Source organism: Notamacropus eugenii, chromosome 7 (assembly GCF_028372415.1).
Source record: "Notamacropus eugenii isolate mMacEug1 chromosome 7, mMacEug1.pri_v2, whole genome shotgun sequence".
Lineage (NCBI taxonomy): Eukaryota > Metazoa > Chordata > Mammalia > Diprotodontia > Macropodidae > Notamacropus > Notamacropus eugenii.
Window position 1 is genome coordinate 24,358,648 of NC_092878.1, and position 26,074 is coordinate 24,384,721.

The 26,074-nt window shown below is 38.6% G+C and overlaps 1 pseudogene; it reads right to left on the bottom strand.

Moving 5' to 3' along the window:
* Window positions 1-6,038: 6,038 nt before the first annotated feature.
* Window positions 6,039-8,478, bottom strand: LOC140514637 (ceroid-lipofuscinosis neuronal protein 6 homolog pseudogene; annotated as a pseudogene).
* Between the last annotated feature and the right edge of the window lie 17,596 nt (window positions 8,479-26,074).

Genomic DNA, 26,074 nt, shown 5'->3' on the forward strand with positions numbered 1-26,074 from the left:
CAAAACTAAATATTTATGAGAATACCAGGAAGTAAGATGTAACAGCGTACTTATCAATAACCTAGGGAGCACCTACATCTTAAACTTTTCTGTCAGACCTCTCCATAAAAATAAGTTCCTCTAAGACAAATTCCTCCTTCTGCCCACTCACAGCTTGCTTTGCTCTCTCTGCTCTGCCTGCTTTCACTCTCTGTTTGTGCCCTCGCTCTTTCCTCCTTGAACAAGCTCCTCCCAGTCAGAACTCCATGTGACCCAGGCTCCATGTGTTAGGTCTATTAATGGTCAGGGAAAGTTTTCCTATTCTATTAACATTATAGTCACCTAGTTTTAAAACTTTGGTTCATCTTTGACTCCTCAATTTCACTCTAATCTACTGCCAAATAGTGTTCCTAGCTTCATTTTCTATTGTCTCTACACATATATCTATAACCCCATTCACAATCACGCCTTCATTACCTCACAGTTGGAATATTGCAATAGCCTCCTGGTTGTTCTCTATGCCCCATTTCTAACTGTTTTAGTCAGTCTTCCTCTCAGCTATTAAAGTGGTCTTCCTAAAATATAGATCTGACCATGTCACTATCCTCCTATTTAATAAATTCAAGTTGCTGCCTAGTACCTGGACAGGTACAGTGTCAATGTCAGAAGAGAGAAATGGAGGTGAAAAGTTTTTGGTAGGTGAAATTGTCAAGACTTGGGAACTCATTTGGATGTGGCAAGGAGAAAGGGAGGGAAGGAGAGAGAGAGGGAAAGAGAGAGAGACAGAGAAAAACAGAGACAGAGAGAGAAATGAAGTAAACGGGTTAAGTGGCTTACCCAGGGTCACAAAGCAAGCAAATGTAAGAGGCCAAATTTGAACTCAGTTTTTCTTGACTCCAGGCTCAGCATTCTATCCACTGTGACACCCAGTTACCCAGTTATAGCCTTTCTCAGTGGTACCATCTTTGAATCTGATATCAACTAACATTCATTAAGCACCAACTATGTGCCTAGAACAGCTCTAAGAGCTAATAAAGAAAAGACAATACTTTTTCTAAGTCAGATTTTTAAAAAATAAAAAAATAGATTATTTTGTTAAAATGAATTTATTGTAAAATACATATTATATATAAATATATATAATATAATGAATATATAATCTCATTTAAGCTATGTCAAAGCTGAAAGGTATCATCTTGGACTATGTTGATTATATGCTGCTTGAAACATTTAAGTAAGCTTTAGAAAGAGAAACATTATAAATAAGTCACAATGAGCTATGAGTTTGTTTGGAAGGTCAGTCCTACAAGATTCTGCAAAGCTACCCGAAGACAGTGTCAGACTTGTAGACCTGTGGTATTATGGCCAGATGTTTGCTGGATACGCATGTCAGAGATAATTCCTCTTCTTCCCTAAGTCATCACTGACCCTGGTACTTAACATCAAATGAAATAACAAGAAAATGTCCTCAGGATAATTCTCATCCTATTCTTGTTTTAAGATCTGGGAATTAACTGAGTTATTGGACAGTTCTTTCAAGGCTTCATCCATTTCCTCCCACATTTTGACAACCTAGACAAGGAAACAATGGTTTCTCTCTGCCCTTGTTCAAGACTATGAAAATTGTCTGTGCAGGAGTCACTATGGTTTAGACTTCTCTCCAGACCTATGTTGAGTGCTTTAGTCTGGCAGGTCCATCTTGGCAGGACTCCAAAGACCCCTAAGCTAAATTCCTTGGACCATACTCCTGATTTCTTCATAGCTACAGATGAAAAGTTTTCTGTAGGAATAGATTTTTGACTTTAAATTTGGAATACCTTTACTTGGGGAGCTTCTAACTGGCTAAAAGATGAATAAAAATTCTGCAACTGTATGCTATTCACTTTGGGACACTCTTTCTTTTCACCTAGACTTTTTTTCTCTCCTTAAATGTGTCTACACCATTGTCTATACCCTAAGCATTTGTAGCTTCACCCAGATCATTGTATCTTTTACAGTTGTTTTATGTGTCCTTCTATGCAAGAGTGTGCTGGCAAATCATTAACAACCTGTTATCCTGAAAAAAAATTAGGATACACTTTTTAGTTTAATCTGCATTTTCTTCATCACTTTCCTAATATTTTTAGAAAGTCAGCAGAACAATAAATCAAGCTCTGATTTGTATTGTTTGACCATTTCTGAGGGGCAAATGCTCACACTGCAAGTTTAACAATTGACTCTTAGGAAACAGACAAGAGCTGGCTCCAGCACACCCCTATTTCTATGTATGATAACTGGGTCATGGATTTAAAGTTAGGAAGGTCTTTAGAGATTGTCTAGTCCAGGGATCCCCAACCTTGGGTATACATAACCCCAGGGGTATGAGAAGCTAGTGAGGTTGCAAAATGTTTAGAAAGGGCAGCTCTCTCATTTTTATTTATGTTTATATGTGTTATATTTTATGTTTTATATTTGTATTTACCTGTGTTATATTTTCCTGAATGTCATATTCCAAATTAAAGGAGATAAAAGTATAGCAGACATTGCTTTAATTATACACCTCTTATTATTACATGTTAAGTACCTATTTTTGCAGTCAGAAATTGCACATTTGCCTATAGACATGATCTGTTTGGGAGTACTGAAAGAGGCTTTCTCCAAATGTGGAGAAGCATTCATCAAAGCTGGAGTCATTGGTTTAGCAGCCAATAACTTGAACTAAGGGGGATAGACAGAGCTAGTAGTCTGATCATAATAAACGTAGTTTTCCAGAATTGAAAACAAAGATGTAGGAAATTGCAGGATTTTTTTTTTCTGCAGGTGGCAGAGAAAAGGCTAATTGAACAGGACACAAAAGGCCAAGCTCAATTTTTAGTCTAAGTATGACTCATTCTGTAGCTGGGTGGCACAGTGGATAGAGTGCCCATCCTGGAGTCAGAAAGACTCCTTTTTCTGAGTTCAAATCTGACCCCTGGCATTTACTGTGTGACCCTGGGCAAGTCACTTAGCCTTCTTTGCCTTAATTGTAAAATGAGCTGGAGAAGAAAATGGCAAACCACTCCAGAATCTCTACCAAGAAAACCCAAATGGGGTCATGAAGAACTGCACACAACTCAAACCACTGAACAACAATAACAAGAAATGATCCATTCTTGGTACTGAGGTAATTATTTAGCTATCTTAATACTCTCTTGGAGCTGGTGGGTTATAGTTTTTAAGGTTATTTTTAGGTATAAAACTGAACCAGTACATGAGAATGAATTGAAGCAGCATCTCAAGACTGAGAGCCAGACACTTTCATGCTACAAACATTTATTTTACTGAAACTCACTCATTTTATTAATGAAGAAACTGAAGCCTAAGGAAGCTGTGAATTACCCAAAACCACATGGCAATTCAGTGGCAAAGCCAAGATTTGAACTCAGGCCATCTCACTCCAAAACCACTGCTCTCTCCACTTTACCTCATTACCTTTTGTGTTTTGTGTGGTGAGGCTCAAAGCCAGTAAGAAACAGCGGAGTCAACATGCTGATAGCTACCTCCAACCCTTTGCTGTCGTGTTTAGGTTTTAAATTTTTATTTTGTCCTCTGTTTATGTTCGATTTGGTTTTGTGAAGCATTGGCAGAGGCCTGGGAGCAATCTGCCCTCGGGTTATAGATTTAGAGATGTAAAGGACCACAGAAGTTATGTACTTCACCCTCATTCACCCTTCACCCCAAATCCTCCGCACATTTCTTTCCCACAATAAATTGAGATTCAGAGAAGTTAAACAATGTCTCTATGGTCCTACAGATAGTAAGTGGTAGATCTAGAGATTCCTTATCCTCTGATTCCAAATCCAGTGGTCCTATTGAGCTGCATCAGTAATACTCATGTTGTAGGGCAGTTAGGTAGCACAGTGAATAGAATGCTAGGCTTGGAATCAAGAAGATTCATCTTCATGAGTTCAAATCCTCCCTCAGATACTTACTAGATATGTGACCCTGGGTAAGTAATTTCCTCCTATCTGCCTCAGTTTCCTCATCTGTAAATAAGCTGGAGGAGGAAATGTCAAACCACTCTGGTACATTTGCCAAGAAAATTCCAACTGGAGTCATGAAGAGTCAGAAACTACTAAGCCACAACTGCTGAGATCTTCCTTAAAGGATTACAAATCACTTCTGGGAGTCAAAATGGTGAAGGGAGCAGTAAAGCCCTATAGGTCTCCCATTTTCACCTCCACACAACCATAAGATAGCTCCTCAGAACAAATCATGAAAGAGCAGAGCCAGCAGAAAGATAGAGTGGAATACCTTTTAACTTCAGAGACTTGAAGGATCATCAAGAAAGGTCCGTCTCACTCAGGTTTAAGGAGGAGTGCATTCTAAGACAAGAGGCCTCCAGAAAGTTCCACTTTAGAAAACTAGGAGGAGATATGGAGCCCCAGCGTGGTGGAACAGGCAAACACCAAAACCAGGACCCCCATATACTTTATCATAGCCAGGGAACCAGTAGACTTCAGCTAGGAGAAACACTACGTACTTTAGCACAGCCTAGGGTAGTCAGTCATTTTCTGGTTGCTAGACCTTGAGATCCCTCAGTATAGCACAGGGCAAACAGACCCCCTCCAGGGGCCAGACCTCCATGTGCTTCAGTGTAGCCCCAGGGAAATGCAGAAAAACCCACCTGGTCTCAGCACATAACAGAAACTACCACTAGGAACCCAGCTTAGCACCAAGTAAGTTGCCAGACTTCTATACCCTCTAGCTGCCAGAAGCTGAGGCCCTAGTGCACAAAGCCAGTGAATAGGTCCCTGGCCCCCAGAACAAGACCTTGGGACAGTGCCCCTTGTACTCTAGCAGGAGAGCTCAAATTTATTTACTTATTTTTTTTTCTCACTCAAGTACACACATTTATTTAGACTCCCATTAACTATAGCCATGGCTACCAAGATATTTATAGTTAGGGACAGGGCAGTGAGTCTATATTTAGGGGAGGAATCATCCAGTTGTGGGGCCCAGATGTGCCATTATATAAGGGGAACCCTGACAGGGTATGGATCACCTGAGTAGAACAAGAGGAAGAGGGGGAGCCCTTGCAGCACCTAGGAAAGGCCCTTGCCTTCAAGGGGAAGAACAAGGCAAGGCAGAGCCTGCTGGAACCACAGCACAAGAATGTGATGTGATTCCCAGGAAGGAAGCCTGAAGCCACTGAGGTGATCGCAGGGCACATAGCACAGGATGGGCCAAGGCTACAAGTTGGGGGGAGGTGAGACCCCATCTTAGATGAAAAGCCATCCCTTCTGAGAATCGAGTCTCTTCTCCACCCCCATTCCTTCTCTACCATTTCTCAGGATGATGTGTAGCTGCCTAAATACATCCTGGAAAAGTCAGGATGAACAATGAAGGTTTCTAACTACCCAACCTCTACTCCAGTTTTCCCATGGAATAAGAGTGAGTACTGAGTCTTTAGACTAGACATTCCATTTCTTCAAGTTTGGTTTGGGTTGAAAAGAGGGTTTACATTTTTCTCAAGTAAAAGAATGAAGAATGATTTCCATAGAAGGGGGGGGCGGGAAATGAAGGGTTAGTTCCTCTGCCTTCCCTGGCTGAGGGTCACACTTGACCTCTGCAGATACAGGGATGATGGGGCCTGGCAGATGGATAATGACTCTGAAGCTGAGGTTCCTTCGACCCTTTTAGATCAGACCACATGAGATGCCACTGGCCACAGATCCCAACCCAGGAGCCTCTTGTTGACTGATTTTTACAATCATAACACATAACAAACACAGCAAACCCACTGGATCAGAGAAGGCTTTTTGTACAAGGCAGATTGTTGCACAAGGCCTATTCTCAGCCCTGTGATGTTGTGTTTCCCAAAACTAAACCCAAGCCTGAAAAGACTGAAACAACATGTGGATACCTAACAATATACACATACACCACACACCCACTTAGTTGGGGGGGTGGGGGAAGGGGGTCAGGGGGGAGAGGAAGAACAGAGAGAAGCATGTTTTGTTTTGTTGAGGGGAGGTCTGGAGGGGGGTGGCTTCTTCTCCACAGGCTGCTCACACAAAATTCCCCCCAGGAAAACCCTCTTAGCTGTGGCCTGGAGGAACTCGGGGGTGCCTGCTAATATGGAGGGTATAGAAGGTCCATAGTTCTGGAATGTAGATGACCCTCGGGTATTTCTTCCTGAGGGTGTGGTCGTTCCACGACCACAGCACCCACAGGGTCACAAACAGGAGCACGAAGAAGAAGGTGTAGAAGAGGAAGAGTCCATTGCTATTCAGGTAGAGGCACTTCCATTTCTGGGGCATCACAAACGCCATCATGGCAAAGTAGGTGAAGATAAAGAGGATGAAGATCTACCCTTCATTGACCAGGTAGCAACAGTACAGGCTGCTGCCACAAAGAGCAGAGCTGAGTGGGGAATCCTGCTCTCCTTCTCTGTGGTGGTGAAGCAGCCACTGAAGTACATAAAGAGGATGAGGAAGAAGGGAATGTAACATAAGTAGTGCTCTAGATATTCATCACACTAGTAGAGCAGCTCGAAGGAGTCAATCAGGGTCTTTTGCTTCAGGTTCTTGATGATAGGGTTCTCTTGAACAGACAGGTGGTGCTGATAGCCACTGAAGATCAGGCTGTGGTTCACAGAGTCTCCCACCAGGTGAATGCTTGAGACCATGATGAAGGTGAAGATGCTGACATACAAAATGGATTGAGGCAGCATCTTGGGGGACCTTTCAATGAGCTTGAGTAAGAGAAATGGTGTGATGATGATGTAAGCCATATGAAAGTAGTCTCCCAGACTGGGCTTATTCAGTGGAAACCACTCTAGAGGGGAAATTATCACAGCAATGGGGCAGCCAAAATCCAGAATCCAGTTCTGCAATGTCAAGTAGAATCATAGGTCAAGATGGAAAAGAGAGGTTTGAGACCCATCTTCAGCCTTGCTTGTGGGATGCCTGCTGGGGTGGCCACCTTTGAGGAGCCCATGCCTGCCTCGGACACTCCTAGCCCACTCCCCACCCCTCCTTAGCTTCTCCCTCTCTGTGGTATGCAGGGCTGGGAAGTGGCAAGCGGGATCCCCGTGGAGCTTGGCCTGAAAATGCTATCTCATGAGAGAGATGAGAGAGTGAAGTGCTGGTGCTCGGCTGAGAGGCCCAGAAGCTGCTGAAAGCTCAAATTTAAAAGCTACAAATTAAGCAAAAAAAAAAGATGAGCAAGAAGCAAAAGATGAACATTGACCATAGAAAGTTACTATGATGATGGGGAAGATCAACACACAAACTCAGAAGAGGACAACATTGCTAATATACCAGTATCCAAAGCCTCAAAGGGGAATATGAATTGGTCTCAAGCCCAAAAGCCTTCTTGCAAGAGCTCAAGAAGGATTTTAAAATTTAAATAAGGGAGGTAAAAGAAAAATTGGGAAAACAAATGAGAGGTATGCAAGAGAGAGTCAACATCTTAGAAAAGTTGATTGAAGAAAATGATTCCGTAAAAAATACAGTTGGCCAAATAGAAAAAAATCCACTGAAGAAAACAACTCCTTAAAAAAATAGAAGTGGAAAAGAAAGTACAAAAGCTAACAGAAGAAAATAATTCCTTATAAATTAGAATTGGGCATAATGACTCTATGAAATATCATGAACCAAAGAAACAAAATAAAAAAGAATGAAAAAAATAGAAGAAAATGTAAACTATCTCACTGGAAAAACAACTGATCTGGAAAACAAATCCAGGAGAGATAATTTAAGAATTGTTGGACTACCCAAAAGTCATGTTCAAAAAAAAGAGACTCGACAGCATCTTTCAAGAAATTATTATCAGGGATGGAGTCAAGATGGTGGAATGAGAGCAACTATTCACCTAAGCTCTTAGAAAAACTCCTTCAGATACCTCTAAAAATAGAATCTGACCAAATTTTGGAGGTGCAGAATCCAATAGGAGACAGACTGTGGCAGATTCACAGACCAGCATAGACTGGAAGGTCAACAAGAGGGATCTATTCCACGGGGGTGGAGGGGCACACAGCATATGGCACACATCTCAGCATATCCCCACCACAGCAGAGCTGAACAGGAAAGCCCCCCAGGATGATCTGAGGCAGTAGCAGCCCAAGACAGGAGTTGAGCAGAGCTGAGGGAGTGAGAGCCATGGAGAGAGCCCCAGGTATCAGCAACAGCTGCTACTGAGACCATCAGCCCACACATTAAATGTCTATAAGTCACCTTCTTGAACTTCAGGGAATCAAAATCGCGGAGTGATTGGTAAATGCTCTCTCCCCCTCCCCTTGTTGACCATGAAAGAACCATAAAATATTTCCCCATAGTAATCCTGTAACAGTGGGATCAGCAGAAGGGGCAAACAGTCTCATAGCATGTGAGGCTAGGAAAATCACTAAGCAGGATTTCTCTTACTGTGTCAGAGGACCGGAGCTGTCACAGACAGTCCCACCTCAGTGAACCAGGAGGAGATCTGGAGCTCCAGGGGAGTGGAGCCCACAACCACCAGCACTAGGAACCCAGGCATGCCTCAGCACTCCAGGGGGAATGGGAAGACAATAGGGCAGCCCAGATCATCACCACTGAGCTTGTCTTTGCTCTAGCTCAGCTGAGGAGATCTCCCATGACCAGATCACCCCTGCTCCACAGTTAGCAAGCTAGCTCCAGGCCTAATCCAGGGAAACACAAACAGAAAGAATTCACCTGTTCTGGGCTTTCTCACACCAGCCAGCTCAGGACCAGGTTCTTTAGCTTCCAGATGAAAGGTCCAGAGGCCATAATACACCAAGTGTCATCATCATGAGTAAGAAGAAGCAAAGCAAGAAGGAAAAGATTATAGAATCTTTCTGTGGGGACAAGGACCAAAATATGAATACCAAAGGGGTTAGTATTGAGACTGCACTCCCATCTGAAACTTTAGAAGGGACTCTGAACTGCTCACATGCACAAAGAGCACACTTGGAAGAGATGAAGAAATAGAAAAAACTGACTAATGAATTTAAAAGTATGAAAAAAGAATTCACTGAAGAGAACATCTCTTTAAAAAGAAAAATTGAACAAATGGAAAAGGAGAGATGCAAAAATTAACTGAAGAAAACAATCTATTAAAAATTAGAATTGGACAAGTAGAAGCTAATGACTCAAGAAGCAGTCAAACAAAATCTAAAGAATGAAAAGATAGAAGAAAATTTGAAATATCTAATTGGAAAAACAATTGACCTGGAAAATATATCCAGGAGAGAAAATCTGAGAATGATTGGCCTACCAGAAAGCCATGATGAAAAAAAGAGCCTGGGCAGTATCTTCCAAGAAATCATCAAGGAAAACTGCCCAGAAGTGCTAGATCCAGAGGGCAAAATAGTCATTGAAAGAATTCATCATTCACCTCCTAAAAGGGATCCCAAACTAAAACCTCCAAGAAATACTGTTGCCAAATACAGAACTATCAAGTGAAGGAGAAAATACTGCAGGCTGCCAGAAAGAAACCACTCAAATATTGAGGAACTACAATCAGGATCACATAGGACCTTGCAGTTTCTACATTAAAAGATCAAAGGAATTGAAATATGATATTCCATAAAGCAAAGGATCTGGGACTACAGCCAAGGATCAATTACCCAGTAAAGTTCAGAATAACATTTCAGGCAATGAGATGGACATTCAACAAAATAAGAGATTTCCAGACCTTCCTGATAAAATGGCCAGAACTCAATAGAAAATTCGATCTTCAAACACAGGTCTCAAGAGAGGCATAAAAAGGTAAACAGGGGAAAAGAAAAACTTGTTACTCAATTTGGGCAAACTGTTTACTTCACTATAAGGGAAGATGATACTTGTTAATCTTGAGAATTGTATATCTATTATGAATTATAAAAGGGATATACATAGATGGAAGGAACAGGTAAAAAGTAAAGTGATGATAAAACTGGGATTTAAGCATTTGAAGGGATTTTAACAGAAGTTGTGAAAAGGAGGAAGCAGAAAATGGTAAATTACATCACAGGAGGAAGTACAAAATTATTTTAGAGTAGAGAGAAAGAGGAGAGAGAGATGACCATTGTTTGACAGGTAGTCTCATCTGATTTGGTTCAAGGACGTAACAACAAACTTAATTAAATTTATAAATCTAACTAGCTCTATAGGCAGAAGGAGGGGAAGTGGGAAAAAAGGGGGAGGGGAGATTTAAAAGGGAGGGAAGAAGTAGTAAGGGAAAGGGAAATAAAAGGGAAGGGAGCTGAAAGAAGGAAGAGAAGACTGAAGGAGATGGTGGTCAAAAATTAAAACTCTATTGTGGAGGGAAAGGGAGAAGGGAGAACTAAAAGTACAAACAGTGGGAAAGAGGATGGAGGGATGACACAGATAGTAAACATATGTGAATGTGAATGGGATGAACTGTCCTATAAAAGGAAGATGGATAGCAGAATTGATTAAAAGTCATAATCCAACAATATATTATTTACAAGAAATACATTTGAAAAGGGGGGATACACACAGGGTAAAGATAAAAGGTTGGAGCAGAATATATTGTGCTTCAGCTAATGTAAGAAAAGCAGGGGTAGCAATCCTAATCCCAGACAAAGCAAAAGCACAAATAGATCTAATCAAAAGAGATAAGGAAGGAAACTATATCTTGCTAAAAGGCAGCATAGACAATGAAGTAATATCATTACTAAACATGTATAGTCCAAGTGGTATAGCATCCAAATTCTTAGAGGAGAAGTTAGAGGAGTTACAGGAAGAAATAGACAGCAATACTATACTAGTGGGGGAGTTCAACCTCTCTCTCTCTGAACTTGATAAATCCAACCTTAAAATGAACAAAAAGAAGTTAAGAATGTGAATAAAACTATGGATAAGGCATATATGATAGATCTCTGGAGAAAACTGAATGGGGATAGAAAGGAATATACATTTTTCTCAGCAGTATATGGCACATACACAAAACTGACCAGGTACAAGGGCATAAAAACCTCACAATCCAGTGCAGGAAGGCAGAGCTAGTCAATGCATCCTTCTCAGATAATAATGCAATAAAAATTATGTGTAATAAAAGGCCATGGAAAGATAGACCAAAAATTATTTGGAAACCAAATAATCTACTCTTAAAGGAGGAGTGGGTTAAATAACAAATCATAGAAACAAGCAACAACTTAATACAAGAGAATGACAATAATGAGACAATCTAACAAATCTTATGGGACACAGCAAAAGCACTTCATAGGGAAAGCTTTATATCTTTGAACACTTACATGAAAAAAAAATAGAGGAGATCAATGAATTGGTCATGCAGCTGAAAAAACTCGAAAAAGAACAAATTGAAAATCCCCAAGTAACTATCAAATTAGAAATACTGAAAACCAAAGGAGAGATTAATGAAATTGAAATTAAGAAAATTATTTAACTAATAAATAAAACTATATAAATAAATAAAACTAATAAATAAAACTTGGTCTTATGAAAAAAAAACACAGTTAAATTGATGAACTTTTGGTCAATTTGATTTAAAAAAAGAAAGAAGAAAACCAAATTACCAGTAGCAAAAATGGAAGAGATGAACTCACCTCCAATGAGTAGAAAGTTAAAAAAATTATTAGAAATTACTTTGACAAACTTTATTCCCATAAATTCAACAACCTAAATGAGATGGATGATTATTTTAAAAAATATAAATTGCCAAGATTAACAGAAGAGGAATTTGAATACTTAAACAACCCCACCTCAGAAAAAGAAATTGAACCCCCTGGGAAACAAATCTCCAGGGCCAGAAGGATTTACAAGTGAATTCTATCAAACACTTAAAGAAAAGTTAATTCTAATACAATATTGACTATTTGGGAAAATTGGGGAAGGGATCCTCCCCAATTTTCTTTGTGATACAAATATGGTTTTGACATCTAAATCAGGAAGAACCAAAGCAGAGAAAGAAAATTATAGACCAATTTCTCCAATGACTATAGATATAGAAATTTTAAATAAGATTTTAGCAAAAAGAATATAGCAAGTTATCAAGAGAATAATACATTATGATTAGGTAGGATTCATACCAGGAATGCAGGGTTGGCTCAATATTAGGAAAACTATTAGCACTATTGATCATATCAACACTTAACAAAACTTAACAAAAACTTAACAAAATCACGTGATTATCTCAATAGATGCAGAAAAAGTTTTTGACAAAATACAACACCCATTGCTATTAGAAACACTGGAGAGCATAGGAATAAATGGAACTTTCCATAAAATTATAAGCAATATCTACCTAAAACCTTCAGGAAATATTATATGCAATGGAGATAAACTAGATGCATTTCCAGTAAGATCAGAAATGACACAAGGATGCCCATTATCATCACTATTATTTAATATGGTACTAGAAATGTTAGCTGTAGCAGTTAGAGAAGATAAAGAAATTAAAGGAATTAGAACAGGTAAAGAAGAGACTAAGTTATCACTCTTTGCAGATGATATGATGATATACTGAGAGAATCCTAGAGATTCAAGTAAAAAACTACTTGAAATAGTAAACAAGTTTGGCAAAGTTAAAGGTTACAAAATAAACCCAGATAAATCATCTGCATTTCTATATATTACTTACAAAGCCCAACATCCAAAGATAGAAAGAGAAATCCCATTTGAAGCTATAGTAGACACTATAAAATATCTGCGAGTCTATCTGCCAAAATAAACTCAGGGACCATCTGAGCAAATTACAAAACACTTTTTGCACAAATAAAGTGAGATCTAAGTAAATGGAAAGACATCAGTTGCTCTTGGGTAGGCAGAGCTAATACAATAAAAATGACTAATAATAAAAAAATAAAAATTCTACCTAAATTAAATTACTTATTCAGTGCTATACCAATCAAACTACCAGAAAAATATTTTCTAGAACTAGAAAAATTATCAAAATTCATCTGGAAGAACAAAAGATCCAGAATATCAAGGGAATTAATGAAAAGAAATGCTAGGGAAGGCGGCCGAGCTCTACCAGATCTTAAATGGCATTATAAAGCAGGATCATCAAAACCACTTGGTACTGGCTAAGAAATAGAAGGGTAGGCCAGTGGAATAGGTTAGGTACCCAAGACACAGTAGTCAATGAATATAGCAATCTACTGTTTGAAAACACAAGGACCCCAGTTTCTGGGATAAGAAATCACTGTTTGACAAAAACTACTGGGAAAACTGGATAACAGTGTGGTGAAAATTGGGCATAGACCAATGCCTGACACCGTACACAAGAATAAAGTCCAAACAGATGCATGATCTAAGTATAAAAACTGATTCTATGAAAAAATTATGGAGCAAGGAATAGTGTACTTGTCAGATTTATGGAAAATGGAGAAATGTATGACCAAACAAGAGATAGAGAATATTGCGGAGTGCACAGCGGATAATTTTGATTACATTAAATTGACAATTTTTTGCACAAGTAGACCCAATGCAACCAAGATTAGGAGGGAAGCATAAAACTGGGAAAGTTTTTGTAATTAGTATCTGCGATAAAGGTCTCATTTCTAAAACATATAGAGAAATGAGTCAAATGTTCAAGAATACAAGTTTTTCCTCATTTGATTAATGGTCAAAGGATACGAACAGGGCGTTTTCAGGGGAAGACATTAAAGCTATCTATAGTTATATGAAAAAATGCTTTAAAGCACTATTGATTAGAGAGATGCAAATCAAAACACCTCTGAGGTATCACATCACACGTATCAGATTGGCTAACATGACAAAACAGGAAGATGATAAATGTTGGAGATGTGGAAGAGTTGGAACACCAATTTATTGTTGGTGGAGCTGTGAGCTGATCCAGCCACACTGGAGAGCAATTTGGACCTAGGCCCAAAGGACTACAAAATGTGCATACCCTGTGACTCAGCAATATCATTTTTAGATCTGTATTCCAAAGAAATCATAAAAATGTGAGAGGATCCCAGATGTACAAAAATATTTATAGCAGCTCTCTTTGGGGTGGCTAAGACCTAGAAATCGAAGGGATGCCCATCAATTGATGAATGGCTGAACAAGTTATGGCACATGAATATAATGGAATGCTATTGTGCAAGAAGAAATGATGGATAGAAAGACTTCAGAGAGTCTTGGAAGGACTTATATGAACTGATACTGAATGAAAGGAGCAGAATCAGGAGATTATTGTACCCAGTAATGACCCCACTGTGAGAGGAATTTTTCTGGCAGACTTAGCCCTTCACAGCAATGCCAAGGACCTAAAACATTCCCAAAGGATGCTTGAGGCAAAACACCATCCACATCCAAAGAAAGAAATATGGAATTGAAAAGTAGAATGAAGCAGAATATTTTCTCTTTTGTTATGTTTTGTTTGGTTGGTTTTTTCTCATGGTTTCTTCCATTCATTTCAATTCTTGCATGCAACATGACTAATGTGAAAATGTGTTTAATAAGAATGTATATGTAGAATCCATATAAGATTGCATGCCATCTTGGGGAGTGAGGGAGGTAAAAGAGGGAGAAAATCTAAGACTTATTGAAGTGATTGTACAAAACTGAAAACAAGTAAATTTTAAAAAAGAATTAAATTATAAAAATAGAAATGAGAATTTTAAAAAAATAAGTGAATGTTGAAAACTATCTGTACATGTAATTGAAAAAATAAAGAATACTATTAAGTGGGAGGAAGAAAGGGATTACAGATCATTACATTTTGAAGGGATTTGTGCTCCTAAAGTTCCATCTCATCATTTTACAGATGAGGAAATGGAGGTTTTGAATGGTAGCTATATTTGCCCAAGATAGCACACATGGAAAGAGTCTTTGAATTCCAAGTTGAACACTTTCCCTCCTTAAATCCATATGTTATCGATAAGCCCCCATGTGGAGAAAGAAGGCAAGAATAATCCCTAGCTTTCTCATTTTCCATTCCATCTGAATTTCTACTTGGAAGCATATACATCTCCTGTGAATGAATCTCTGAGGTGAAATACTCATTTAATAAGTAAAGTCCCTAGGACAGAATATTTTCAATTCCTGGTCTCCTGACTATGTGTAGATTCTATCCTGTTCCCCACAAATGATTTGAGAAAAATCAAGCAACTTTTCTTCCTCAAGAGACAGATTCATTTTTGACCCAGTTGTTTTCTTCTCCCTGCCCACGGGGTTCATGCTGAATGTTTGCCATCCATACTGTTTGAATATCCTGGTGTTTCTGGGTTCAGTAGATCATAATCAGCATTCCTTACAATTTTATTATGCCATTTATAGTATCCTGAGAATCCTTCTAGGAAAACACCATAAAGTCCTTCAAATAGCTAAGAGATGATAATAATAAAAAAAAAAAGTTCCTTTAAAAAAAAACAGGACTGGAAATTCAGAACCTGCCAAAGGATTTTTTCAACATCAACTGCCTGTTTATTTATTTATTTTTTGAGCTGTGAGGTTTGATGCTTATTTGATTTTCTGCCTGCTGTAAACTCAGAAGAATCTCTATATAATGCCAACTTTTCCTTCTGAGACAAGAGCACTCCTTATTTCTAATAGGAATGTGGGAGAGTGGGGGGCTACCATAGCTGATGGTTTACCACACAAGAGCTGACTATTTCTCGAAGGGACATTTTTCATCCAGCACCAGCCTTGGAGAAAAACAATATTTATTCTCCAGTTTACTTGACTTGAGGTTTATTTTCTTTACTTTATGCCCTAAAAGGGGAAGTGGAGGGTGGCATGGAGCATGTAAGGACAAAGCATTTGTTCTCAAGTAAATATGATCTTTTAGTTTAGTGGATTAGAATAGGATGTCTATGAAGCAAGTCATAAGCAAAAGACCTATCGCAGAGTGATTAGCATAGGAGATGTTTTGAAATTCTGGCTTTTCTATGTACTTCCTGTGTGACTTTTATCAAGTCTTTAGTCCCTTCTGGTCCTTAATGTGATGAGGACCCACTGCAGAAGTCCAAGTGAGATGTGATGAGTACCTGAACTAGGGTGATAATCTTGAGTAGACAAATAAGGATAGATGTGGGAGCTGTAGTGAAAGGAGGAATGAGGAGAGGACAGCTGACTGGGTATGAGAGTGAGGGAGAGAAAGAAGGGAGAGACAGATGCTGAGAATAACTCTAAGGTTGTGAATGTGGGTGGCTGGACTAGGTCCCTAACTCCAGGATTAGTGCTGTTTTCACTGTGCTACACTGCCTCTGGAACTGAACTGAATTGAAGTGTATTCAACCACTGGAAAAGCTCTAATTGAGAGGTTCTTAACTCAGGTTATTTTTTTAAATTAAAAACATTTTTATAACTATTTCAATAAGTTAGTTTCTTTTGTGACTCCATGCATTTTATTTCATACATTTAAAAACATTATTTTGAAAAAGGATCCGCAGATGTCACCAGATATTAAACTTGCTTTAAAGTCCTAAAAACGTTTCCATTTTAGTCTGTGTGGAAGCTGCAGATGCTATCCTAGGGTAAATCGTCTTTGTTCATTTGGTTTAACTCATTCAGAGGAAAGAACACAGGTCCCAAAGGACAAGGGGTTTGTGTTTACTGTTCTCTAATTAACAAAATAGCTTAATAAATATAATATCTTAGTCTGATTTCTTCTTGCCATGTTAAAGAATGGAAGTCAACATTCTTGAGAGCCAATATAAATAGCAAATTTAAAAGAGTTATTCAGAAAGAACTTGGGTTACTACTAGAGGCGCAGCTGGATTTTAAGGCCCATTGAGTCAGCCTGGTAGCAGAGTGGGAAATTTCACTTTCTTGTTCTTTTTGTGGAGTAACAGGCATTGCAAATTTCTGTTTGCTTCATCTGTTTATTTAATTAATAGAGAATCTGATTAAAAATGCTACTGTACAGCAATTTCTATGTTGTAGCATTTCTGTACATATGTTTATGAATCATAAGGTATATGCTTGATTAGTTTCTTTTAGAAACAAAATTTTTTATTTTTTCCCTTCAGGCATTAATATCATAGATACAGAGCTGAAGGACACCTCAGAGGTGCCTAATTTTAGAACTAAGGAAACTGAAAGCCAATAAGGTTAATGTCGTTTACCCAATCCTGTTATTCTAGACTCTTTTCACTTATTATTTCTCCACTTGTATTGAAATGCCTCTATTTAGGAGGGTCCCTATCCAACATTTCTGTATTGATTTTAGATTTAGGTTTCCACTTTTTTCTTTTTCAATAAATGAAGTAGTCCAAGTCTCTTTTTTATGTCCGTGCACACACACACACACACACACACACACACACACACACACACACACTGTCTTACTGCTGTTTTAAACTTAATAGCTTAAAAAAGCACTAAGACTTTTTGGGACATGTTGCAATACAATTTTATATGAAAGTAATTTGTCAAACATATGTTAATATAATGTATGTTAATATAATATGTTAATATGTATGTATGTTAACATATGTTAATATAATATGTTATATGACAGCCTCAAGGATATTAAGTCTTTACAAACTCCTTGCAGTTCATGACCGTAGGGTTGTTGGCAAACTTAGGATCTGAAAAAAAATTTTCAGTTTTTTATTTAAAAAAAAAAGATAAAAGTTTTAGCTGTACCTATTAAAAAAACACACAGATTGTGTCAAGTAATATAATTTCATAAAATGGAAATGGTCTGAAACAAAAAAGGAAAACTTTGCTTTATACGTGCAAAAAGTATGTGTTAGGCATACACTTGATGGTGCTGCCAAAGCAGTAACAAATCACACCTTACTCTTTATCCTGATTTTATCTATCTATCTATCTATCTATCTATCTATCTATCTATCTATCTATCTATCTATCTATCTATCTGTCTGTCTGTCTGTCTGTCTGTCTGTCTGTCTGTCTGTCTGTCTATCTGCCTGCCTGCCTGCCTATCTATCTATCTATCTATCTATCTATCTATCTATCTATCTATCTATCTATCTATCTATCTATCTATCTATCTATCTATTGTTCATTTATTTATTTATTTTTATGACTTACAGAAAAGCTGGCTATCACTCCACTAAATTAGGCAATGTGGTATATATGATTTCGCCCCCAAGAAGCACTGTCCTCACTTCAAGTGGCTTTTTTAGATGGTAATCAATACATATACACTTAGCTTACAGTGCATCTTCATATGACGTCTTCTTTCCCACCACTCCAAGGTCATACTGTTGGTGGGCATTGACCTTAGGTTCAATAAAGGCTTTAGGAGAATGATATAGAATATCATCCTCTGAAATAATTAAAATAGGAAATCTCTCACCTCAGCCCCAGAGCCACCACACCATATTTAGGAAACCTCATGGTCTTAACCAACCAACTTCACATATAGACTTTCAATGACTTACCTTTTCAATGTCTATAGTTCACTGTTGTTTCGTCATTTTTTCAGTCATATAAAACTCTTCAAGATGCCATTTGGTGTTTTCTGGGTAAAGATACTGGATGAAGAAGTGAGATAAACAGAGTTAAATGACTTGCTCAGGGTTGCACAGCTAGTTGGTGTCTAAGACCAGATGGAAGCTGATGGGAGGCAGTATGTTTCTGTGGGGAGGGTGCTGCAACTGAAATCAGAAAGACCTGGTTTTAAATTCCACTTATACATACTTACTAGCTATGTGACCCTGGATAAGTTACCTCACCTCCCTCTGTGTCTCAATTTCCTCTTGTGTGAAATGAGGAGGTTGAAGTCATACACCTCTAAAATTTCTTCTAGTGCTAAACCAGAACATAGCACTAAGGTATCTCTGAGGTCACCAAGAGTATGGATAGAGAGAAGAAGACCGAAGACAGAATTTTGTTTGGGGGTGGGGGCATGATAGAGACAGTGAAACAACAAAAAGGACGGAGAGGGATCAGTCATATAGGAAGAAGAATAAAAACAACAATGAGAAATGGCCAGACAGCCACCCAAGCACTGGAAGTCTGCCTCTAGAGCTTTTACGTTATTATTATTATTCCAGACTTCCTGATCCACCCCTTATCCCCACTCCCATCTCTGCCTTGGTCTGTCTCTGTCTCTCTCTCCACTCTCTGTCTTTCTCTGTCTCTATCCTCCTCCTCTTCTTCTTCTTCTTCTTCTTCTTCTTCTTCTTCTTCTTCTTCTTCTTCTTCTTCTCCTCCTCCTCCTCCTCCTCCTCCTCCTTTTCCTCCTCCGTCTCTCTCTCTCTCTCTCTCTCTCTCTCTCTCTCTCTCTCTCTCTCTCTCTCTCTCTTTCCTTCTTTCCCCCCTCTCTCTCCCAAGCAATTTGGCCACTCTTTCTCTGTCTTCTTTGCTGTTTCATCGCCCATATTGTACCTGATGCCTCCTAACTGTATGGCCAAGAGACAGGGGCAAGACTCAGAAAGTCCAGTAAAAAGCTGTTTTGTAAGGAGAGAGGAAGGAGGGCATCCCAAAACATGTTGATATTTCCCTCAACAGGGAGATAGGAAAAAAAAAAAGCCTGACACTTTTGAGTCAATTAGGTAGCTATAAAGAAGGTGGTCTACTATAAAATATCACTTGTGAAAGCTCTTTTCATATTTTTATCAAGGAAATACCTGTTAAATAAACAAGCAAATATTTGTTAGGTACTTATTATATCCTAGGCATTGTGCTAAATACTAGACACACAAGAAACAACGATCTCTGTCCTCAAGGATCTCACAATCTAAAGGGACTTTAGAGACTTAGAAATCAAATGGAGTATTTTATGATAGGTCTTAGAGATAGGAGGGTGGTGCTGGAATTTATTGAATAAGGCAGTAATATAGTTAGTCTTGTGCTTTAGGAAGATCACTTTGACAGCTGGGTGGAGGATGGATAGGAATGGGAAGAGGCTTAAGACAGGGAGAAAAATCCGGAGTCCTATATCCAGGTAGTAATAGTGTCAGGGGACAGAAAAGCCTTGAAAGAGGACTATTTAGATAGTAGAATTAGCAGAATTTGGCAACAGATTGCATATGGGAGAGCATAGAGAATGAGGAACACCTTGGTTTTGATCCTAGGTGATTGGGAAAATGGTAGTGTCCTTGACTGCAAGAGAGTGGACAAGAAGAAAGGAAGATTTTGGAGAAAGTAAAAGTTTAAATTTAAACTTAAACGTAAGTTTAGATTTAGGCACATTGATTTCAAGATGTCTATGTGGTATCCAGTACAAAATGTCCAATAGATGATTGGAGGTGCAAGACCAGAAATCGAGAGAGAGGTTAGGGCTTGATGAGAAGGTCTGAGAATCATCAGCATAGAGATGATAATTGGATCCATTGAGGTTGATAGATCACCAAGTGAAATAGGACAGTAGAAGAAACAGATAGAAAAAAAGAAGGTATAAAACAAAGTGCTAGATGATCATGTTTGATTAGCAAACATGACTTGGAAGAAGATCCAGCAGAAGAGATTGAGAAGGAGCGATCAGGCAAGAGAACCAGCATAGAGTAATATAAAGAAAACCTAGAAAGAATTTTAAATTATATGTTTAAAATTTTAACATGACAAGCTTAGACACTGAAGGCATAATACTGTCTGGATGCCACTTTCTCCAACCAGTCACTCATAGAAGAAGACTCTCTTACTTGACCACCTTGGTCACCTGATCTATCTCTTCAATTTTCTCTTGTGGGATTCTTTCAAAACTGTCATGTGTGCATCAAAGTCTTGTTCTTTGGGAAATTCCAAATTACCCAAATGCCGTCCTCTTGGTCTTTGAGCAGCAAATGATCAAAGTTTTTTATGTTTCAAAAATTAAGGAAATATGAATATTTTAAAAACTTTAAATAATTAATCTTTCAGATATTTTTGTAAATATGTAGTATTTACACTTCTGAAGTTATTAAAGCTTAAAACTGTACTAAGACTTTTGGGACACATGATACTTGTACTTATTCACTTTACATTTATGTTTTATACATATATCATATGTATGTATATATAAACATATAAGTACATGCTGTAGTTCGCTCATCTTGACCTAGTGCTTATTATTATCTAGTCATTTTAGTCCCACCAGACTCTTCATAACTCTATTTGGGGATTTTCTTGATAGAGATACTAATGTAGTTTGACATTTCCTTTTCCAACTCATTTTACAGTTGAAGAAACTATGGTGAAGAGGGTTAAGTGACTTGCCCAGAGTCATGCAGCTATTAAGTGTCTAAGGCTGGATTTGAACTCAGGTCTTTCTGACACCAGGCCTTAGTGTTCTATCCACTATGCCACTTAGCTGTTCTGATCTGGTCCTACTCTACCATTTTTAAAAATGTGGAAACCGAGCCTCAGTTAAGTGACTTGCCCAAAATCATGCAGGTAGTAAGAAGTAGACTTGAAATTTGAACCCAGGTTCTCTGATGCTAAATGTGGGAGGCTTTCTCTTCTACTTTTATTACTCTGTCATAATTAGGTACTTGTACAAACCTTGGATAAATTGCTTACTTTCCAAGGACCACAGTTTCCTTGTCTGTAAAATGAGGGTGTTGGACTATATGAATGTCCCTTACAGCTCTAGATGTATGATTCTACTGTCTAATCAGTTTTTGTTTTCTCCTACACACACACACACACACACACACACACACACACAATCTTGGACCTCATTTATTATTCTGTCCTGTTTCTGTTGTATAAAGAGATCAAGTTAGAATCATCACCCTTGTCTGACTGACCTCTTGCTTCCTCTGGATGATCAGTGAGTCAAAAAATACCAAAATCTAGGGGCCCCACGACTGATCCCATCATGGACATGTGGACTACGTCTCTCCTGGATCGCTAACATTGGCAGATCACTGAGTGATAAATCCCAGATGTGATGGCAGCTTCTAATGCCTTATGTTTTTCCAGTGTCTCCCAAAGCACTTGAGTTTGGGTGTCATGTATGTGTGTGTGTGAGTGTGTGTATATGTTTCTTTTCTTTGGATTCCTAGACAAATCAGCCAAGAGCAGGCTTGGCAGCCCAAAACATTTCCTCTCAGTAACGACGAGCCTGTCTGCAGAACAGAACAACATCTTTGAGATGGGCTGTTTGTCTGGGCAACTGGCAGCCTGGGCAATCCATGGAGGCCCCCACCCTTCAAAGGGATTGCTGACTTGGGCTCACCTGATGAAAGCCTAGACTGTATGTGCTTGACTTGATTTACAGGGCAGGGGCCAGCTCATTAGGCACACACCATGCCTCATGAAGCCAGCCAGCCTGTTTTCATAGCTTCTGTGGTGCCCACAAGGCTGGTTACTAACTGAGAGTGAGAGGACAAAGGGTGTAGTGATAAGAGACTTCAAAATCAGTGCCTCACTAGTGGAATACTAACTACTCAAAAGATTGCTGTACAGGGTGTAAAAAGCTTAAAAAACCTTACCCACGTTCACTAGAGAAGTAGGTTATCTATATAGACTTCATGGGGATATGTTAGAGAGCAGGAACTCACAATTCAAAGTTTTAAGGAGGAGTGAAAGGAATATGACAGGTTCAATTTCTGAATGATTGATCTACAGGAAAATAATAAGTTGAATTTTCCCTATCATTTTTAGTGATATATGATATATATGATGGATTCCTTATATCACTCCAATGATCAAATCATGCAGATTAAAGAGACTGAGTTTTGAGACCACCTGCTTTATACCTTACTGGTTTTTGTCTTGCTTGGTTTCTTTTGATATAAATAGGACTAAGTAGTATCAGAGATATTTAGAGTAACAGAGAAATAGCTAATGAAGATACTCATTGAATTCTGTACACTTTCACTCATTTATTATTTCTTTCTTTTGATAATTCACTCAGTAAATAGAGATTGAGGTCAACTATGCACATAACTTTGTAGAAGATACCACAAAGCAACTGAAAGTTCATATTGTTGTTAAATGAAGACAATGATGATGATGGTGGTGCTGGTGGTGATGATGATGATGATGGTGATAATTAATATGTAGAAAGTGCTTTAAAGTTCGTGAGTGCATTAAATGTATTTTCTCATTTGATCATCATACCAAATTTAGGTTGTGGATGCTATTATTTTCCTGATTTTAGAGTAGAGAACAAGTGAAGTTAAATGACTTGTCCAGGGTTCAAAAGGATAGTAAGTAACTGAGGCAGGATTCCAAGTCATCCAAAGTCCAGCACTCTTGTTAGGGAGAAGGAAGGCTTTTAGTCCCAGAGGACAGGCAATGGACAAGAAAATAGTTCTTCACCTGCAGGACTCCTACAAAAACTTTCCACTGTCTACTGTTCCTTTTTTCCAGTGTGGTCGTTGGAACACAGTTTCTGCTACATTTCCGGTTCCATGGCTTGAACCAGAAATAGGATACTTCTAGGTGGTAAAAGCAATGAGAAGCCCTTTCCTCTATATTTGGTGTGGGGTAAAATGTCCTAAGTATAGTAACATAAAATAATAAGTCCCATTTTCTTCTTATGAGAAAGCCTAGAGATTTATGACAGCTCAACTTCCACATGCTAGACAAGAACATTTTATTGAAAATACAATTCACAAAATCAAGCAACGATGTAATTACCACCAATGATGAGCATAACCACCCTACTTGAAGATTTAGGAAGCTGTCCCCTAGATCTTGCCTTTTGCAAACTTTGCTTCTCTTATATTCTTTACACAGACTCTGAATTCTTTTTCCTTTGACTGGGGTCTGACTTCTTTACTCGGACATCACAGACTCATAGTTTTGAGAACTGGCATAATATAGTGAAAAGAATATTGACTTTGCAGCCAGAGGACCTGAGTTCAAATTCTGACTCAGGCACTTAATCCTTATGTAAAAAAACAACCTAGGAAAAACCTTACTAGGCTTTAATTTCCTGAAAATCAGAAAAAAAATATTGTTTGGACGAAGGTAGTCTCTGTAACAGAAAATTCCCGGGCATATACTGGAGGGGCTGATGCACAGATTCTTAGATCTGCTTTTCTAAGGAAAGCAACCTTAAAAACAATCTTACTCTAATCAAGCACATATATCATTCACTTAGTTCCGGGGAAAAAGTCAAATCACTGAACTTCAGAGAAAATACAAACAGAAATTACAAGCAGAAAGACCAACAGACAGGGTTTCTGACTGACTGATCATAGACTTTGCACACACCAGAGGGAGAAGAGACAACATCTGGGTTTTTAAAGCCTGAGGCTCCTTAGAAGCTGCCCAGAGTCTCCTCTGGCCTAATCACACAACACGCTTCCAATGATTTGAGCCCTTAAGCAAAACCTCTAGTCAGAGTATATATACACTTTTCAGAGCCAGCGAGCAGGACCCTTGAGACCCAATGTATCATTAGCAAACAAGAAAAGGTATGGCCCTTCATACAAAATGAGGCTTCCCTAATCAAGCTTCCCTTAATAGATCCACCTGAAGCCTATTAATAGGCAGGGAAGATATTTAACTCCCACTACAGTTTCTTAAAATATTTTCTAGGTCTTCGTCTTCATTTATGATTCTATAATCTATACCTTCTGGGAAGTATTGATACATGTTTAATAGAAGGATCACTGAAAAAATTAACTTTAATTTGCATTATTAATGATCCTCTATAACTTTCTTAAGTCTAGATACTCAAGAAAAAAAAAATAGAACGAGCCCTGATATGTAGTATTGGACAATTTCTGAAGTGGAAATGCTCACATTAAAAATTTAACAGTTATTTCCTGCAAACTGGTTAGAGATGGCTCCCGCATTGCCCATATGCTTTTCTAGGCAGTTAGGTGGCACGGTGGCTAGAGCACTGGGCTTGGAGTCAGAAAGACCTGAGTTCAAGTTTGCCATCAGACATTTACAAGCCATGTGATCATGGCCAAGTCACTTAGCATCTGTCTGCCTCAGTTTCATCAACTATAAAATGGATTATACTATCACCTTCTTCTAAGACTTGTGAGGATCAGATGAGATAATATTTGTGAAGTACTTGGCATAGTGCCTGAAGCAAACTAAGTGCTTAATAAAAGTTTATTCCCTTCCTCCCTTAAAGTTCATTCTTCACGATCTGGCTCAAGTTACAACCAACTTAAAAATGTGTCTCAGTTCTAACTGAATACATTGCTTGCTCATTTCCATGACTGATTTTCTTATTTATTCAGGTATGACTCTGGACTGGTAACATGAAATTTCTTGTGGGTACATTTTGTCTCCTGATATTGGGAGCAGCAACAACTTACCATAGTGTGGTGTAAAGAAAACTGGTTTTTGAGGTAGGAAGACATGGGTTTAAATCCTGCCTCTGATGCATACTGGCTGTGTGAACCTGAATAAGTTACAATCTTTCAGTGCTAAAGGCTAAAGTCCCAAGACTAATTTGCAGAAGATGAAATGACCTGCATTGAAAGGAAATTTTTTTTTAAATCATGTTTTCTATATCAATAAAACCATAGGAATCAGTCCCTATACTTAGAGAAGCTTGTTATCAAACTTTCTTTACCACAGGCCTATGAGATAAGGTAGTAAAAGTAATTTTGACCTCATTTTAGAGATGAGCAAATTGAGCTCAGAGGTAGGTTAAGGACCTATCTTGAGTCAAAAAGCTAGGATCTGTAAAAGTTAAAGCCAGGACCTGAATCCAGGTCTCTAAATCAAGATCCAGTGCCACTTCTGTGACACCATCTCACCTCTCTTTTTTTTTTTGCACAACCTAAAACACTTAGGGCTGCTGTGTGGCTCCATAGTGCACAGAGTGCTGGGCTTGGAGTCAGGAAGACTCATCTTCCTGAGTTCAAGTCTGACTTCCACACATATTAGCTGTGATCTTTTTTGCCTCAGTTTCCCCATCTGTAACAGGAGCTTGAAAAGGAAATGGTAAGCTACTGCAGTATCTTTGCCCCAAATGGTGTCACAGAGTTGGACATGAATGAAATAACCAAAGAAGATGAACATCAAAAAGCACTTAGCACAATTCTAATACATCAAAGTCACAAAATTTGTTGAAGTGGACTGAATTTAGTATTGTAAGTGGTGTGAAGGTCTTCCCTCATATCCCTCTTCCTTTTTTCCCTAACCTCTTTCCAAAAGTCATTTCTTTTTGTGACCCCAATTTTTCCCATTCTTCCTATCCACTCCTCTGTCCCCCTCTTCTCTTCCCCTACTTTCTTCTTTCCTCTCTTTTTCTTTCCTTCCCTTCCCAGCTCCCCATTTCTTCTTCTGCCTCTCCTGTCTTCATCTCTACTCCTCTTTTCCTCTCTCTCCATTGCCAG